We start from the raw sequence: 18,339 nt of genomic DNA, 5'->3' as shown, positions 1-18,339 counted from the left end.
TATATGAGGGAATTTATCTGCATATTCTTAGCATGGCGCTGCTAGTGGTTGCATCGATTGAAACTACATTGGTACGTTAGAAATGGGTGGATAAGGCTGACGGCCGAAAGGTAAAAACTACGATTATATCCATCAACGGCCATACCATTGACTCGAAGAGGACTCACCTAAAATAAATTTTGTTCAGAAATGATGTTAAACACCCTGCAGTCGTTTCCAAACTCGGCAAAGCAATGTCACGCATTGAAATTGGAGAGTTCATAGCAGACGGCCGGAAGGAAAACTGAAGAGTTGGGCTGCCAATGTAATACAAGTTCTGGGATTAGTACCCCAAGCACAGACAGAGGAACGTCTCAGGAAGTGGGAGTGCTCATATTCATATTGTAGTCGACTCTTCCCACCCATTGCCATAACGCTAATGCCCTACATTCTCAGGAAGTGTCTAATGGTGGGGGTGCTATGACACTCACAGAACCCGCGTTTCAAGTCTAGTAGAAACTATTGCCATGTAAATCGTTTCGAATATTGTCCACCGGTGGTTGCACCCATGGATACTATTTTGGAAGGTTTGTTAGAAGCAGATATTGTCGGTAGCCCAAAACGCTGGAGTCAGTTCATGCCTTTCTCCGGCCCCATTGGCAACTCAGTGTGGACATGCCTGAATGCGGTTTGTTCATGGATCACATGAACCTTCTTGCAGTAGTTTCTTATGCAAGCCTGCTGGGAAAGGTGGTTTTCTGCCATTAGCAGGTTCCCTAGTGATACGAAACACAGACCACAACCCATGTCACGTGACGTCATGAGCAGCAGGTATGACGCAGCTAATTTTTTACTTCATTTGTTTTTCAAATGGCATCACCATAAGAATGTAAGCCACGAGTACGTAGGTATATGCACGCACACCGGAACAGTCTCCCGGAACATTGTGGGCAGCGGGAAAACACAGCCGAAAATCGTGTCCCAACGGAAGTTTTCCACTGATGATTAGTTCATTCGTGTCAGTGACGTCATCAGTAGGATGCAGGACGCGTGCTATTATGAACACCTGCTTGGTTTTTAATGTTGTCAGCATAAGAAGCGTTTGAATCCTTGTAATGTTGTGAGAAATAACATAAAACTAATTTTGACACTTTTACCAGTGACGTCATGAGGAGCACAAAACTTGTGATTGGGATGATTTACCCGGCCTGGCAGCGACGTTTCGTCAGCTGATTAGCCGGCCCTCATTACAGACCTAAGCTGACGCCCTTACCTCAGCGAAATACTAGCCCTGTTTACAAGGGAAAATAATGGTTGCCAGATTTGAACAAAAGTGTGCCAATAATTGCGATCTCGTTAATTCTCTTGCGCAAGTGTTATATATCATCTATATTTGTGCTAAAAGTGCGTTTGTGCTTTTTAATTTGCAACCAGGCTGTGCGGCTGACTGCAATAACCTTAACATCTTCTACTACATTTCTATGTATGGATCATATGGTAGCTTGGAACGAGTCTGTGTTAAGCTATCATATTCTATATGGTAGCTCAGCCGTCCCGGGCTGAACGGCCTCGCTGCCATATGACCATTTTTATCGGCCTTGATCTTTGAAAGCTCTTCGCTGATTGGTCAGGTTTAGTTTCTGCTGCCAGGAGGATGCCGAGGGCTGCGCGTGTACGAGAATTAAGCCGCAAAAGCACCACGTGTGGGGTGACACCGGCTATTACTTTGCTGCTGTTGGTGTTGTGGTGTGTTGTAGTATTGCTTAAGTTGTAGCTGAGAACATGAAAGCGGCATGAATTTCCCAGCAAGCAGGTAAGGTATTTATAATAGGTACTTCAATGCGATAGCAAAACGGTGTACGGCTTGACTCAAGAACGCCAAGTTAACAGCAACGCGGATGCACAAAAACTGAAAACCCTACAGCTGGCCAGCTTTGGTGCCAGTATGGCAACATTTTCAATTCCCTATATCAACAGGGCTATTGTCGACCGAAAGGCAAAGAACACTCGCGTGCCAAGGATTTATCCGGGGCTCCCTGCTGCTGAGAGGAACAGTGACTTCAATGTAACGGGCCGAGCATCGCTGGTGTAGGCCTCTCACATTGCCCGTTAAACCTATGACTTAGCGTACTGAACGGGGGACAGGCGTAAGATAAATTGCTTGTAGGTGCCGCCATATTGCATATGAGGCTAAATGAAGGTGCTAGGAGTGCTCAAAAAATGATGTTTGCATCTGTTGGTACTAATATTACATGAGCTTTGCACTAAACAATCGGAATCGTGTTAAAGGAAATCTCCAATATTTGTATGGCGTTTTGGACTGAAACAGCCATCTTGAGGACAATCTCATGCGATTCACGGATATGCCCTTTTTAAGACTCAAAACGCTCTGGTTCCTGAGTTACACGCCCGCAAAGCATGCTAAGTCTTATTTACAGCCTATTTAAAAATCAGCTTTTGATTAATGACATCATAGAAACGTCATTAGATTCCCGTGATATTACAGGCTGTTTTTGTTGATGGTCAAAACAGCATGGCACACGTTCGGAAATGCGGTGATGCTGCACATGCGGTGCAGTTCGCGGAAGATGATTGACTGTTTATAAGATTTTACTGCTGAATGTGTGTGGCGAACACAAGCGTGAGCAATTTCGGGTTGTGCGACACTCGTCGTGAACGGGTCATTATTCGTTATTTCTAGGCCACAGGTCAATGTTATAAACAAGGATGCCACTGTCTGCATGAAAGTACGGCACCCAAAAAAATGGGCACTCTTTCCAAGTTGAAAAAAAAGAAGACGCGATGGCAAATCTTTTTTCTCCTGCTGGCGTTTTTTCTCCTACTAACGTATCTCTTACAGACAGCTCGGGTGGCCCCTTGTGTACCAGAGCACAGAACCTTGCACGGGTTTATGGGTTAGCAAGGCATTATGAAATAAGGGAAACATTACAGTAAGTTAAGATGTATATCTAAGTATTTCACACATATGATGCGACAAATTTAAATCTTGAACACAAAATTGCGCTTTACAAGAAGAACCCCTTGAGCCGCATAACCGTGAACCCCCGTTGAGACTTTGTTTCGAAGGGAGGTCACGGTGAAGTTCGGTGTTGTGACTGAAGATCTGCGCGGAAATTGTTCTTCTGATTGTTCTGGAAATTGTTGTTCTTCTGAGAGGGAACATTGTTTTGCTATTCTTCAGTCTACTGACTCCCAATAAATGTGATATGTTGATGCCTGATATATTGCTGCCTATTGATATTGATATATGCCTCCACCGCTACGTTTGTGTTTGAACAGGGCAAAGGAATGCTGGCAAACCGAGAGAAACACTAGCACTTATGTTGCAGTGGTGTACAAAGGCAAGTACTGGTACTGGTAGTCCATTATGATCTTGCCAACATTGTGAACCTATTGAGGTGTTGCAGCTTGTGATTAATTCATTGCATGGCATTATATCAGCAATTCATCTTAGCAGTAGGGACTGGTGTGTGCAGCTCATTAATGGACATGATCAGTATAGGCTCACATTATATGGCTTTGCAAAATTGTCTTCCTGTAAATAGTTTTGAAAATATAGAGCTTTATTATTACTGATGCACATTGTACTGCCTTCGCAAATATTGTATGCAGGCGAGTATTGCTCCTGAGTAATCAATGTCATAGTCATTACAATTTGCGTGGGATGCTGGGTGCTGAGAAAGGTGGGAAAATATTGTTTTTGGTGTCTTGGGCAGCACTTAAAAAATATGTTTATCATGAGCCTTGTGTGCACTGGCAGCTTCATCACTTCCTTGCATTTTGCCCATCCAACCATGGCTACATGCACTAGTCATGTGTCTAGCGTTGTGCGAGGTCAGCATGTTTGGAGTGTGATTTCACCACATGTAAAATTTTCCTGTTATTTTTTGGTGAAGCAGCCTGATGGCTGCAGCATGTAGCATTACCATGGAAGTGAAAGATGTGTTTGCATCTTTCTCACCGGCGTTTTCTGGATTCTCAAAGCATGCTGAGCAAGTGATGCCACTTATTGGTTGTCTGCCTTGGTGACAGTGATTTGTATATTGTACCATGTGTTTTTGGTCAGCCAAATGTCAGAAGGGAAGTCAATGCAAGAGCGCATGCTTGACCCATCTTTTCATGCTGGAATTTATTATGAAAGCGGCATGGATTGCAGTCAAACAACCATGTTGTTCATTATGTCATGGCACAGTACAGCACCGAGATGGTGCCACAATAAAGCTATTGACCAGTGTTATTACACAATATACCACATTGGTTCAGTACTCTATGTCAAGCCCATAAAATAGCAGCTTATAATTTATGAAGGACTGGTACAAATTCATTTTACAATGCCAGAGGACTGTCCACGGCAAGAATGTCGTTGCACCACAATGGTTATAGCAGGGTTAGCTATTCATTGCATGAATAATCCTAAGTAATACAAAACAAAAATTTGGTTGCCCATCCTTACCATCTTTACTATAGCAATAGCAATGCTTTGACAATCAATGTATGGCAACGTTACAAATTTATTAATTTTCGCATGACACCACAATTCGAGTTACAAACAAGAAGGACAATGCTACAAATGTATTAATTTTGGCACGACACTCCACTTTCAATCACAAACAATAAGGACAGTGACTACTGTACACGTCACATGATATTAATGTCAGGATCACTGCACTGCGCGCGACGATGGGTCGACGATAAAGTCTTGACGAAATCATCAGCAGGAAATCAGCAACAGCAGCAGCACAACATATCGTGCTTTGATATCAATAATCTGCCATAAAAGCTGGCGACCGCTGCGTTGCGCAAGCCAAACAGTTCACGAAAGCTTTTCTTACGACCAGCACCAAGACAAAAATCCACAACTAAAACACCCACTCATGCGCCCCCCGACGCAGCCCCCGCGACGAGAATGGCCGGTGGGCGTCAGCTGTCGTGTGCTTCGAGGTATTCTTTAGGTCTGGCTACCAGATGCTGTCAGGTCTTGCTGTCGTCACAAACTCATTTCATGATGCCATCAAACAATGCCGTTATGGGGCCCGTTTTTTAAACTTCGGAATTTTGCTACTTAGTGTCGTTTTTGAACATTGAAAGCTTACAAATCGTTACAAGGAATTATTTTCCCATCATATCTGTTGCCTAACTCAGTATCTTCAAATGTGAAACATTCCCTTTAAGAAGTGTGAGTGCTGCACCGGCAATGATCATGCAAAGACAGTAAGGACCGCCAACGTTTTCAGCTGATTGCACGATGACCTCACAAAACCAAGAGTGATACTGTTTCAGGTGCTTGCAGAACCATGTGACCGGTAAATGTAGGGCTGCAGGGATGCAGTTTTGCAGAATACGAAGGAGTGAGGGAGGGGAAAGGTGGCGGGGTGCAGGAAGAAAAATGGCTTAGCCTGCCTCCGAAATGCACTTCGAAAAATTTTCCCCCTAGATTTGACGCGCCTTCTTTTCACAGTTGGGACCAGGATTGCAGTTTATCAGAATACGTTTTTTAGGGTCGAACCCCTAAAGGCCATGACAAATGCAAAAATAGGGGATAAAAATGACAGCTATGAATAGAAAGCTGCTTCTCTGGTTAAAAGGCACAATCCCGCCTCCCTCTCAAACTGAATATGAAACTACGCATCTTTAGGCTGATTATTTTAAAGTATGCCTTTATCTGATAGCTTTTTTTGGTCTAGTCTTGACCGTCGTTCACTGTTTGATGGCCGGCTAATAACACTGTGGCGCAAATGAACTCCCGAAACGAAAATGTTTGATGGTAATGCCGCTTTTCATTCTATTTGTCTTCGTTTTTGTGGTTTATTGCATTTAGGGGTGTGTTGCAACGTTTTCTAAAAGATTTGGCTCCAGGTGGCGATATAGGGGGTTCCGAATTTCGTCAGTGACAGAAAAGGCACTTCTTCAACCCTGGGTATCGCACCATCTCGCTGGAGCCACCCCCGCCCCGACCGGTCCCGTGAAATCGCACCAGGGCGGTGGTGATGGGGCGCTGTAGGTGTGCTGACGGGATCCTCGATTCGTCCTCAAAGAAGTTTCTACTATAACGGTCACGATTTAAATGTGAGATCACTGGTTGCTGTGATTGCGTCTTATGCTGTGTTGGCATTGCGTGACGATTGGAATGCCCCTGCAGTCTTGATAGTGCGAAAATATACATATCACTGTCGAGTAAAGCATGTCTGACTTTGATCTGGGAGAGATAAAGATGCACGCCGAATAAACGGTGGTTTCGCACAGCCTGTTTGTTTCACTTTCAGCCGTTTCTACCTGGCATTATTATATTGTCACACCGAGAACCTACAGCATTTACGGGAGACGTCACTTAATGTTTCTAGTGCATGTTCTAACGGCAAGAATGGACATATCTTAGGGCGATTACGTTCACGTTACTGGGGATCAAACAATAAATGTGCCGTCCTTTACATTGGCAATTTGTCCTTGTGTCACAAGGACTGCTTTCTTAGTTATTATGGTACGAGCCGATTAATTTTAGGCATTGAGAAGCGTATACATCTTAGGTTGGGCAGCTAGACCAATAACAGGGACAAGATTGCCTTGCGATCCAGGAACTATCTGATGCAACAGATCGCTGGTGAGGCGCTACAGACGACTTTTTAAAGAGAGCATTGTATTACATTACGGATGACACGCATAATTTAAGTTCCGACGGAACAGATGGCATGTGGTGAACGATCTTTTTCCCAGGAGTGATAGATGTCTCCTAATGTTTTTCTTGTCTCAGAGTCTTCTGAAGGTTGTAGATATTTTGTCTGAGAACATCTGGAGGTTTCCAGGATTATAGAAACCTTGCGCCGTGTTACATCACGGCGCGAGGTCCTTTCCATACAAATTTGAATACATGTTTGAAATTTTCGCCGTTATGATTGGTCAATACGAATATAACATGAGTGCAAATACAACAAACACTGACAACTGCGTAGGCGAGACATATCCATACAGGTTACATGATACATAACAGAGCATTAATTGATATAAAGTTGATCCGTAAATAATGTTATTAAGATACAGACTCGCTCTGGCTTTATGCGCACTAAAACTCCTTAGGCAGACGGTGACGCTGCTTGCTGAGTTTGAGAACGGCATGCGACGGGCGTGGGCCCGTTGAGACCTTGATATTTATTTGTTTATTGGTTTATCCTCTTTCAGCTCCAGCAGAGCAGCGTTCCACGAACAGGCGAAACCATTTAAATGAAATAAATAATTTACACAGCACACAGTTGCATGAACATAAGTAAGGGGTGACATATTGCAAAGCTAAGTCAGCATACAATAAAGTTCAGACGTGAAGAGTTCTTGATGACCATCAGGTGTGCTCCCGACCAGACCAAGTATTTTATCGATATAACTGAGCTCGGACATGTGTGTAAGCTTAGAAAACTTTGCGTAACACTGGATAGCAAAGTAACCTTCGCTTCACACGTCTCTGACATGATTAGTTGGGACAATCAAGCACTTGGTCTCATTCGGTCATTCCAAGTAGATACCAGCAGGTTAAAGTTGAACCGAAACGCATTCCTGAGAAACATCTTCCAAGAAAAACTGGACTCTCGAATCTGTGCCTCTTGCTTTTGCCGCCTCGATCAACCCGCACCCGAACTCTGTTCGCTGTACCACGCGCTCGTGTGCATACACTGCAGAGCGGTCTGTTGTGCAGAATGTCAAACGTTGGGAATATTTTTGTAGCTAGCAACACACGCGTGGATATCTTTCAGGACAGTTTGAGCCTTTTTAGCATTCAAGAGATCAAGTATTCCATTAAGTATTTTTGCTGACTTCAAGTGATGAAGCATTAAAAACCGTGGCCAAAAGTTAGCCCCTACAGCAGGAATTGCAGGAAGCGTGGAGGGACGGGTAATGCTGGGTATCGCCGGATGAAAACGTTGCATTAAAAGCTTCCAAAGGATACTAAATCTTCCTAAGTTTTTCAAAACGTCTGGCGACATGCATTTGTCAACTTTGCGTTTTCCCACACCACCCGTCCAGGATCGATGAAGCTTCCAGACGGCGCGTGGAACAGTAAACGAGCCGTCCGTGGCCATAAACTTCTCCGAACGAAATAGGATCATTAATGACGAAAGGAACCTGAAACGCCAGCTGCGAAAACCTGCGCCTGGTTGCCCCCAGACAACAGAACGGCGCCGGCTTGAGAACTGACTGGCGGGGCGGGAGCGGTGCCCTGAATCGGACTCTGCGCCTTATCGGCTATCATGGCAGAATTTCAGGGGACAGCGGCATGCTTTCCGTTTCGGACAGCATCTTCAATGGGGAACGTCTTCTACGGGTGGGCCAGGCGAGGTGGATGGACGTGCGGCTCCCGATCAACGGTGCAAGAAGAAAGCAGCACATATGCTCCCCCCCCCCCCCCGCCCCCAGATTACCGCCGCGACACGCCAAGCAGGCATTGGGTCAGAGGGGACGCGCGGAACCCATCCGCGGCAAGAGCGGGCCGACCCTGCACCGCCGCCGGCGACGCGACGCTCGAGCTCCGGCCCCGTGGTGTGCTGGGGCCGAGCCTTGGAAGTAGGTCTGGCCGACCCGGCAGCCCACTGGACAGAGGGGAGGTTGCGGCCAGGCCATTAGCCAAAGCGAGAAAAGAGGGCGGGCTCATCCAGTTGGAGTGCAAATAAAGCATCGTGCAAAGGCGATGGGGAATCTGACATGAGCCGAGAGATGGGGTCAAGGCATCTCCAGGGCAGAGGGTGCAAGTGCAGTGCATCGGGAATTGACGGCTCTGCGTGGCGAGCGGGAAGGCATTTCACTGGATTCCACTGGCGACGAGACACCGGCAACAACCCGTACAAACTGAGCCTACAGAGCAGTCGTCCTCCATCCCAACCGGACCAATGGCTGCACGCTCCGATGACTCCTCCCCACCAGACGGGTGCATGCCACGAAAACCTGTTCCCTCCCAAGTCATTGGGGAAGAGTGGGGGGGGGGGGGGGGGCACTGGTCATGCAGCCGCCCCGGCCCGACACTACGCCTCGGAGCGAGAGGTGAGGCGACCCTGTGACCCCGGAATTAAAGACGGGCGATATGACCCGCGTGAGGATTTGCAGGTCATTATTGAATATGTGTAAATGACTGTAAATACAAGTCATTAGCTGCGAAAAAGTAGCACTAAAACATGGCCATGAGTCAGGAGGAGTCAGACGACGGTAGCCCTGCTTTCACGCAGATGTTTGATGGCTTACTTGGCTCAACGGCACAGTTTCGTTCCTCTTGCGGACCAGGAGACGGTTGACTCGTTTCTTTGTGTCTCACTTGGCCTCAGGTGTGACGGCACGAAGAGGCTTAAACCATACTCTGACAGGGAAACGGTGAAATACGGAGAAACAGCCGGTCATGGTGACTACCGTCCCGCCAATACCCAGGTCACCCTCGTCATCCTAACTCTGTGGTTCACGTGTGTGTGTGTGTGTGTGTGTGTGTGTGTGTGTGTGTGTGTGTGTGTGTGTGTGTGTGTGTGTGTGTGTGTGTGTGTGTGTGTGTGTGTGTGTGTGTGTGTGTGTGTGTGTGTGTGTGTGTGTGTGTGTGTGTGTGTGTGTGTGTGTGTGTGTGTGTGTTGTGTGTGTGGTGTGTGTGTGTGTTGTGTGTGTGTGTGTGTGTGTGTGTGTGTGTGTGTGTGCTCTTGTGTGCCGTGAAAACAGAGGACCAAATCCGGTTACACACCCAACAACCTGTCACTGCCGAGGTCCGGTATTCACTACCGAGGTCCAAATGCCGGACCTCGGTTTTCAGAGGCCTTAAATGAGATATTTAGTCTTGTTTGAACATGTTTATTCGATTTTCAGCTGGTCCTCGAAAAACGTAATTACACGCATTTTTACTTCCGGTTGTGTAAAGTGTGTTATCTTGGACGAACTGCGCCCGTGTGTAAGTTTTTCAGGTGGCAAGGTCACGTGGAAGAGAATAGAGATGAATAAGGAAATGCGAAATCGCGCTGCTCCATGATGTGGTCTCATCACTTGTAAGTTGTTTGCGTTTGGTATAAGCATTTAAACCACATTGAATCACGTTGAAACTGGTGATGAAAGATATAAATGTAAATTGTGTTAAGTCACATGGGATACATATCTCTATCGCCGCCATTGCGCGTTCTTGGAACGAGCGCGACGGTGACATTGCGGTGTGCGGCCTCTCGGACGAGAAGACGGGGCTTACGTTGGATGCAAGTTATTGTCGTCCGGCAAGGTTTTAAAAAGTGAGTAGTAAATATTCGAAAGGGATTGGTGAACCCTGTTTACCGTCAACTGTAGCTAATGGAGGACTGATCTGCCTTGGTTGATTAGAGAATGGTGTGCTGATAAGGATAGTTGCTGAAGTGGCAAACATTGTGTTAGCTTTTGAAGGTGGTTGAAGAGATTGACTTCAGCAATATTATGCAATTGTCTGGGTAGGTTTATCACGCTAGACCAGACGTTTGTAAGGGGGATGCTTGCAGTTTTTCTCATGCATTTGCAGTGGGTGTTGTATTACATTTAAAAAATGTTGCCGTTAGGTACTTACAGACATGTTCCCCAACCCCCTAGAACAAACACGTTTTCAGAGGCTTTGGGCATCAATTTAGCCTTGAAGGGGAAATCATTACAAACATAAGGTTTTCCATACATCGGAACCTTAGTGTGTGGTAGATACCAGAGCATAAAAGGGTGTGTGCCACATTTGTATGGGTTTCAATTGAAATTAGCCATCTTGAAGATCATTCAGTATGTTACACAGTCCTGCCATTCTTAAGCACCCTTCTAATTTTGTAAACCTTTCTAGTTTCTGATCTACACACCTGCAAAGGTGCGAATATTATTTCGTGGTGACTATTTCAAGGTCACCCAGGCACCCACAACGCGTAATGTCTTCAAATGCTGCCATTTCATTGGCCATGGGGCGATTAAGGCAAGCCATCATATGACCGTTGCGTCGTTCATATCCGGCTTTGTGAATGCATTTTCAGACATAACGACCGTCGGTTGGCTCAAATCAATGTTGTGCAAGATTACGTAAGTTGTTCAGTGCATTAGCATTAGCAGAGGAGCATTTTTCAGATAGCTAAGACAATATTAATAGCCTTATTCGTCGAAGAAAACCGGGAAAATAAAGATATAGTTGAATTGATATTTCGGCAACATGCCTATATCGAAAAAGTAGCAGAAATAAATTCAAAATTGCCTGCTGGTGGCCCTACCCGATTTTTCAGCTTTTTTGGAAATAGAAAGCCGGTTTTTACAGGACACCAACTCTTAGAGGATTAAACAAAAAGTTATTGCTAGCCGTTACCACGATACGGTGCTTATCTAATAATTAGAATAGGCGACAATACGTGTGCATGCAAACTAATTCAAGCAAGTAGGCGTCATGCAGTACGCTTCATTCAAACATACAAACGAGTTGAGGTTAACAGGTATCACAGTCGCGCATCAATTATACATGCAAGCGATTTCAACTGAACAGACATCGCACATCACGCGTCAGGCGTCACTTCACATGTTAACTATTTTAAGCTAGCACACATCGCATATAAAGGCACATATCATGTTCGCAAAATCGGCCAGGATGAGCTTTGTATGTTAAAATTTGGTCGCTGATTTTTTGCAAGAATAGATTAAATTTTTCCCTACCTGGGTGGTCCTCTCCTCTGTAGACGACTTTGGGCTCTAAAAGGGGCATAGGGTCCATACCTCCCTCGATTTCAGCCTGAGCATGTTTTGCCAAAAAATGGTCACCGAAAGGGGTATTCCCTGTTTTGTTTGAGTCTATGTCGGGAAGTCCATACGTCCCTCACGTTTAAGATACAATGAACACCTCCGGGGCGCTAAAAACAAAACAAAAAACTTACTTAGTCCTTAGTTAATCTCCACCCACTGAATAATTTTTAGCATTGTTGCTGTTTCAGGTGATGTTATAGCTACTGGACATTGAAGCGATTGAAGACCAGAAAGCCTTAGTGCGACCGGCTTGATTCAGGTCAATTGATGTCAGGAAAGTCAAATTATTTAGGAAATGACTACTCTGAAGAGGGTGTGAATCATTTGTGACATGTAGAATTTGTTGTCATCAGCTCTAACCTAGCATTTCATGCATGCTTTTCTTTCTCTATCTACCCCATCACATTGTCCAACACTGCCAACACCACTGCATCGTCCGACCCCCACAAATATGCCACTACACTGCCTGGCTCCACCATCCCTATCAGTGCCTTAACCAGTAGGATGTCATTACAGTGCATGACACCATGCACCCCACCACAATGTCTGGGTCTACCCATCCCACCATGGTGTCTGACCCCTCCAGCTCCATGCGAGTGTCGGCTCCATGCAGCTGACCCCATTGCCCTGCCAGTTTCACCAGTGTCTGATCCTGCCAACACCACCAATGTCTGCCTCCCCCCCTCCCTACCACTGTGTGACCATAACAGCTCCTGCATGGTGCGTGACCTCAGTGTAACGCCATTTTGTTATATTATATTTCATTCCACCATCCTCATCGCTGGTCTACGCAAGCACGTGTCGACTGTACCAGCCCCACTTTATTCTGCAACCAACGCCACCACCACCTGCACCAACACCACTAACATATCGCGGACTGCAATTATGTAAGTACACCCGCATCCGCGTTATTGAATGGTCTTGTCAACATTTAGTGCTCCTTCTCTGTGGCACCACCGGTGCATGGCGTCATTCTTTAATGAAACATGCAAAAACATTTTTGTTCTCAGGTGGCCTATATGTATACCATTGGGAGAGTTAAAGAAGTTTAGTCCTCTAAAAGAAGTCCTCCGGAAAGTTTACTGCAACAAAGGTAACTCGGGCTATATTTGGGATGCTTAGGGACTTACGCGCAACAGCATTTTCATATGCTATTTGCAATATGGAGCATGATATTCTTCGGGAAGGACGGATTTTGGGGCGTTCGGGTCATGAGTTCGAGCTCATGGGTCCTCGAGAATATTTACCGCGGGCACGGCTACCCGAAGAACAATGAGAAGCATTGGCGATGGTGGAAATAGGCCTCGTAAGCAGTTTCCCTGCCAAATTCGAACAGGTGGGGTGCAGACGTTGCTTTAAAAAGGTTTTAGTCACTGGCAAGTCTCGGTTTTTTCATTGTATGTGAAATGTGTATGGCTTAGGATGTTTGCTGCAACATAGTTTCTTTAATTATTTCCTATGAATGGGACGATTGAACCAAGCCTTGGATCATTACTATATGTTGTTTTACGCATTTGACGACGGGATCAATGATATATATATATATATATATATATATATATATATATATATATATATATATAATATACATCACCAACGCCGGTTTGTTTGCGCGGAAATCACCGACGCTTTCATGAGCGTGGGGTCCGGCCGCTCACTGAACATAGCTTGTGGTAGCGGGTTTGGCTGCCACATCCGGCTCCGGGCCATAACGGTGTTGCCAAAAATCCATCGAGGGGACACTAAGCATGGTTCTGGTCTGCGCACTCCGGGTAGACCAAAATGCCTGCGAAGAGACCTCGTCTGCGGGGGCTAGACAGACGAGTGTCTCGCAATGGCGTGGAGAAGCCCATCCGCAGCAAGGAGGGGTGTCGGTCTTCCAGCGTGTCACGTTGTCAAAAACAGTTGCGGCGTTGGTGTGCATTGGGGCTGCCTCCCATCTGTTTCGCGGCCAGTATCACGGTGTGACGTCGGATAGTTTCAAATGCGATGGTCAGGTCAGCGGTTTGGTTGTCTGGTCTTTTTGTAATTTTTGTTGATGCATTCACATATAGCGTGCAATCACACTCACAATACGCACTCGATCCAAAATCATCTATCAAATATATCATAATGTTTGCATCATGGCGCACACTACCTTCATCCTGCACTACCCGCGATATGGCAGTGATCAGAAAACTGTCCACTCTTACCAACCAGCCAGTAGACATACACTTGGGCTAGGGGGGCGTACTCGCCCGGGGGCTGGGATGACGGTCTGTGGGCCACCGCCGCCTGTCTGTCGTAGTTTCGTCATTTCTTATTGATGCATTGTTTGAGCTTAGAGGCAATAAGCTTTTTACCACAACTCGTTTCGGTTATGCCTCGCTGTCTTACGACTGTTAACCGTATGCCGTGCATGAACAGCATGGCATTGGCAGGGCGTAGTAAGCCTAGGACATCAGGGCATGGACTCGCATTTGCCGCATGCGGCCAGCGATGATACTGGAACTGTTGCTCTTCTCTAAATCGATTCCCATCGCAGCTGTGCGTGCGTGGCTACAGGAATGAAGACAGGCACGCCATAGTTTGCCAACGGGCGCGCGTACCATGCATGAGGGCCGTCCGAATCACGGTAGCTGCTGATCGCGTTGACGATGAATGTTGGCGACTCTGCTGTCGTTGGCCTAATTTCAGGTTAAGTTCGGCTGCGTGGCTAGAGCTTAGTACGATTTATTGTTGTCCCCCTCTCTCCGCCCCCATCGCCGCCCCATCACTTCCTCCTTCTTGACGGCAGTGCATGAGCTCTAACAAGATGGGTAATATGTACGCGGACGGGAGGCCTGTGGCCTCCGATATTCATTCACGGATTTGCTGTGAACTGGAAAGCTATCTTTCGGGACACGACTATTGCACAGCTATTTTAATTCCACCACCCGTGAGCCATCAGCGTGGTGCATGCCCACGCTTCTGAACGCAAGCACAACTTTCTTTCACGTGGGGGTCACAATCCTGTTCTGAACTGAAATTTCTCATATCTCACCCGTTTTCGGCTTTCCAGATTACTCCCCGAGAGCGACACTCGTTAAGGATGCGAGTATTTGAAGTTCCGCTTTCAAGCATTGGACGGCCTGCAAATTACCATTGGAGCCAAACTGTATACATTTTCTAGATGATCTTAAATACGGAGCGGTATTCTAAAGATGTAGTTGTGCAGTGTGTAGTTCGTAGATTACGAAACAACGGAGCGAGAATACAGTTGGCGTTCCGTTTTGGGTCAGTTATTTTGTTTTCCTTTTTCCATGTTTTAAAGTCGCTGTGCTTTATGCTCAGGATCGAAGCAAAATGTACAGGAGTAGGCTGCGATGTGATGCGTGTTGTATAAAACCAATAAACCAAAAATGGCATCTCTGTCTGCAAAGGGAAAAATCTGGACGAGGTCGACTACCTCAACAGCGCACCAATGGCAGAAGAGGACGATCCGGAGGACATGGGTGAAGACGATTGTGTGGTGGAGGTCGCAAATGTCCTACCTGGACAAAAAGCCAAGAGGGGAAGGGAGACTTGTTTCCGGAGGAGACATCTTCACATCGAGAGACTAACAATGACGCTCAGGAAAAAAAACACCACTGGCAAAAAAGACGTATTGCCTGGTGCAATGCGGAAAAGGCAGCTGTGATGAGGCAGCTTGGCGTGTTTGTTAGCCACATGGAGGTTTCTGGCCAAGCTGCATGCTTACGTGCCCTGTCAGCAGAAAATGCTCTGTCCTAGCGCTCATGGAGAGATGTTAAATCCATGTCCATAACGTGATTGTTAGAGCGCGTCGTAAGGCGAAATGAGTCTCAGTGACTTACACATTAGATGTCGACTTCGTTCACGTTTGGATGATGCTCGCTAGTAAATTTCGCAACGACAAAAAACGATCTCCTTGTTGTTGCTCCCGTTTATAGTAGCAATCTGTGTAGGTGGAGCTGATGAACGGTGAAAAAGCAGTGCTCACCAAGGGCAAGTATGGCGAGATTTGCAATTCTGGGCGGAAGATGACACCTAAGCACGGAAATAGACCCACCCCATTGGTAAAAATGCGTTATACCTGAATGTCAGTTTGGAAGCAAATTAGGTGTGTCATTCTCCTGTCGCATCTTTCCAATACAGGATTCAATGCAAATGCTTCTTTCTCTACGTCATTTTTGAGATCCGTTGGCAAATCTGACACCACTACACTTAACCAAAGCACACTTGTTACATTGGGAAGTGGTGGGCCACAGGGGCCTTTGACTAGTTTTTGAAGACTGGAATGGGCGCGTGGGCGTCGAGCACGAAATCTCGCATCAGCCAAACAGCCGACATGTTTATGAGGCAGCTCGTTTGGCTTCAGTGACTGACTGCAATGACTGTAACGACTGACTCATTGATTTTAGTGTTGCACGGTCCTCCTTCCTCGGTCAGCAGCTGATTGCTACATCCCGCCGCACCATAGATTCCACTTGTATGAAGGAAGTGCATATGCGTAACCAACACACGCAAGCCGTGGGAAGGCACATTTAACAGGTAGCGTGAGCACGTGACTCACAGTTACACCAACAGCGAACCATTAACCCACACTCAGTCGCATAAGAGGCCATCATTAAGTAGACCGCTGCATTGACGCCGGCACAAGCCGTATCCCAAGCGCGGGCTACAAACTGTACCCCACCAATCGAGGCCGCCGCGCACTCGCGCCGCCAGTCACATCCACAGCATTAGAGGCTGTGTACTGTCGCCCTAAGACACCGGGGTTCGCGAGCAGGGTCGAGCAACATGGGCTTTGTATACTGACTGGAACGTCGACAGTGTAGAAGAGACTGTCGGAGTCACCTGCGAATGAGATGAACGGCGGCTGCCCACCGAAGCACCTGAAACTGCAGTAGCTCGGTCAGCAGATAAACAGTTCCAGCAGCACCTCGAGTCAATTTTTCCACCGCTGTCTGGCGCGTCGCCTCCGTTGCCCGCTCCTCAGCCCCGGCCGCCCTCTGCTGCAACCGTTGCAACAGCAGAAGCTTCGGGAAAACCGCCGTCGAGTAGTGTGCCGCCGACCGGGTCATTGATGATGCTTTAGCACTATTAGCACTATTAGTGCTAAAGGGTCATGGAAACCCAAAAGGCGTTGGTTGCCCTTTCTCCTACTCTTACCGGGCCGTTGGGGACGGAAAACATTTAGTGTCCCGGGTGTCCAGCCGTCGGGGCAAACACTCATCGGGTAGTTTAATGAACTGCAGTCATTTGTTATGCGGTCCGAGGCGATTCCACAGCATGGAGCCAATGTCGTATGGAGGTCGATGGAGCCAAAATCCGTTGGTGATATCAACCCGCCTGGGGAGGGCTTTTTCATGAAGAGTGTTCAGCAGGTATTAACATGGCGTATGCTACTATTTATCCGACTTGATTTAGACTTTAACGGGACGGCCGAAAAGTGCACCATGATAAAATAGAGTAAAACGATTTTTATATTATAGATGAATGATTTAAGCAGCAGAAAGCCTACAATCCGCCGTTATTTGCCTATATCTGAACGCAAACCAACAGCCTGACGCGCAAGCAGGAGCGCAGGGAGGGAAGGCCACAGGGGGCACGTTCCCCCTGCCTAAGGTTTCAGGGGACCCGAAGGGCTTCGGGATTTACGATTAAGGGCCTGATTTGAGGGCCCAAAGGCCAGAAAGGTCGGCTGGAAGACTATTCAGAGCCCCGGCCGGCACAATGGGGCACTCCAATGCCAGCGATATTTTTGTTTGGGGGAGGGGGGGGGGGGCTTTCACCATTGGGGAGCCCTTTATCAACCTTGTGCGTGCCCCTGGCCCATTGCCAAGGCTCTGGCTGCGCGCTTGTGCACAAGGTAGCATATTTATATCTGGCCGTGTTTGGTTTGTCGCCGTCATCTTTCAAAGGTGGCCGCGACACTGGTTTATGAGATGGTCGTTGCCTCGCTGGTTAATTAACATGTTGGTTTCAAGCGAAACATTTGTCGACAAATATCCAAAACAGACTGTTCGACATCGTCTCTCACCGGTAAAGGGGCCCTCAGTTTCCCAGCAACCCCCAAGGAGTCCTTCTGAATGATGTTCGAGGCCCCCCGACCTGAAAGCCTTTGTCCCTTTGTCCTTAATTTCTAGGTGCAACTCCTGGTCCTCAATACACAGCTGAATATGACAGAAAAGTCACACACGGTCCTCTGTTATCACTATGTCCTCGGTATTTTCAATTGCCAGTGTAAGCTAAAGATGGCAGCTTTACCCCTCGAGCGACCCATCCTGTTCTTAAACGGCCAAATGGCTGCATGGCCTTCCAATATGGCTGCGATGCCGCCATTCGTTCGGGTGGTTCTCGGTAGTGACGGTTGAGTCAGGTGTCCCGTAAAGCACGGCACACAAGTATGTGTGTGTGTGTGTGTGTGTGTGTGTGTGTGTGTGTGTGTGTGTGTGTGTGTGGTGTGTGTGTGTGGTGTGTGTGTGTGTGTGTGTGTGTGTGTGTGTGTGTGTGTGTGTGTGTGTGTGTGTGGATGTTGTATGGGCGTGTGTGCGTAAGCGCCTGCATCGAATTAGGAACGTGAAATACAGCTCGCTGCGACAGCTGCACTACCCGGCCCGCGACATCTTC

The 18,339-nt window shown here is 47.0% G+C and overlaps 1 long non-coding RNA gene across 2 annotated transcripts; it reads left to right on the top strand.

Moving 5' to 3' along the window:
- Positions 1–10,170: 10,170 nt before the first annotated feature.
- LOC119105259 (uncharacterized) lies at positions 10,171–15,113 on the top strand. 2 transcript variants are annotated; one of them, XR_005095037.1, is made up of 4 exons: positions 10,171–10,229; positions 11,916–11,986; positions 12,738–12,820; positions 14,768–15,113. It is a non-coding gene; the product is annotated as an uncharacterized LOC119105259 (long non-coding RNA). The 2 variants fall into 2 exon arrangements; XR_005095038.1 differs by lacking the exon at positions 12,738–12,820.
- Positions 15,114–18,339: the final 3,226 nt, after the last annotated feature.

This window comes from Pollicipes pollicipes, unplaced genomic scaffold (assembly GCF_011947565.3).
Source record: "Pollicipes pollicipes isolate AB1234 unplaced genomic scaffold, Ppol_2.1 Scaffold_6138;HRSCAF=7277_pilon_pilon_pilon, whole genome shotgun sequence".
Lineage (NCBI taxonomy): Eukaryota > Metazoa > Arthropoda > Thecostraca > Pollicipedomorpha > Pollicipedidae > Pollicipes > Pollicipes pollicipes.
The sequence above is the reverse complement of the archived record's forward strand: the minus strand, read 5'-3'. Positions and strand labels throughout refer to the sequence as shown.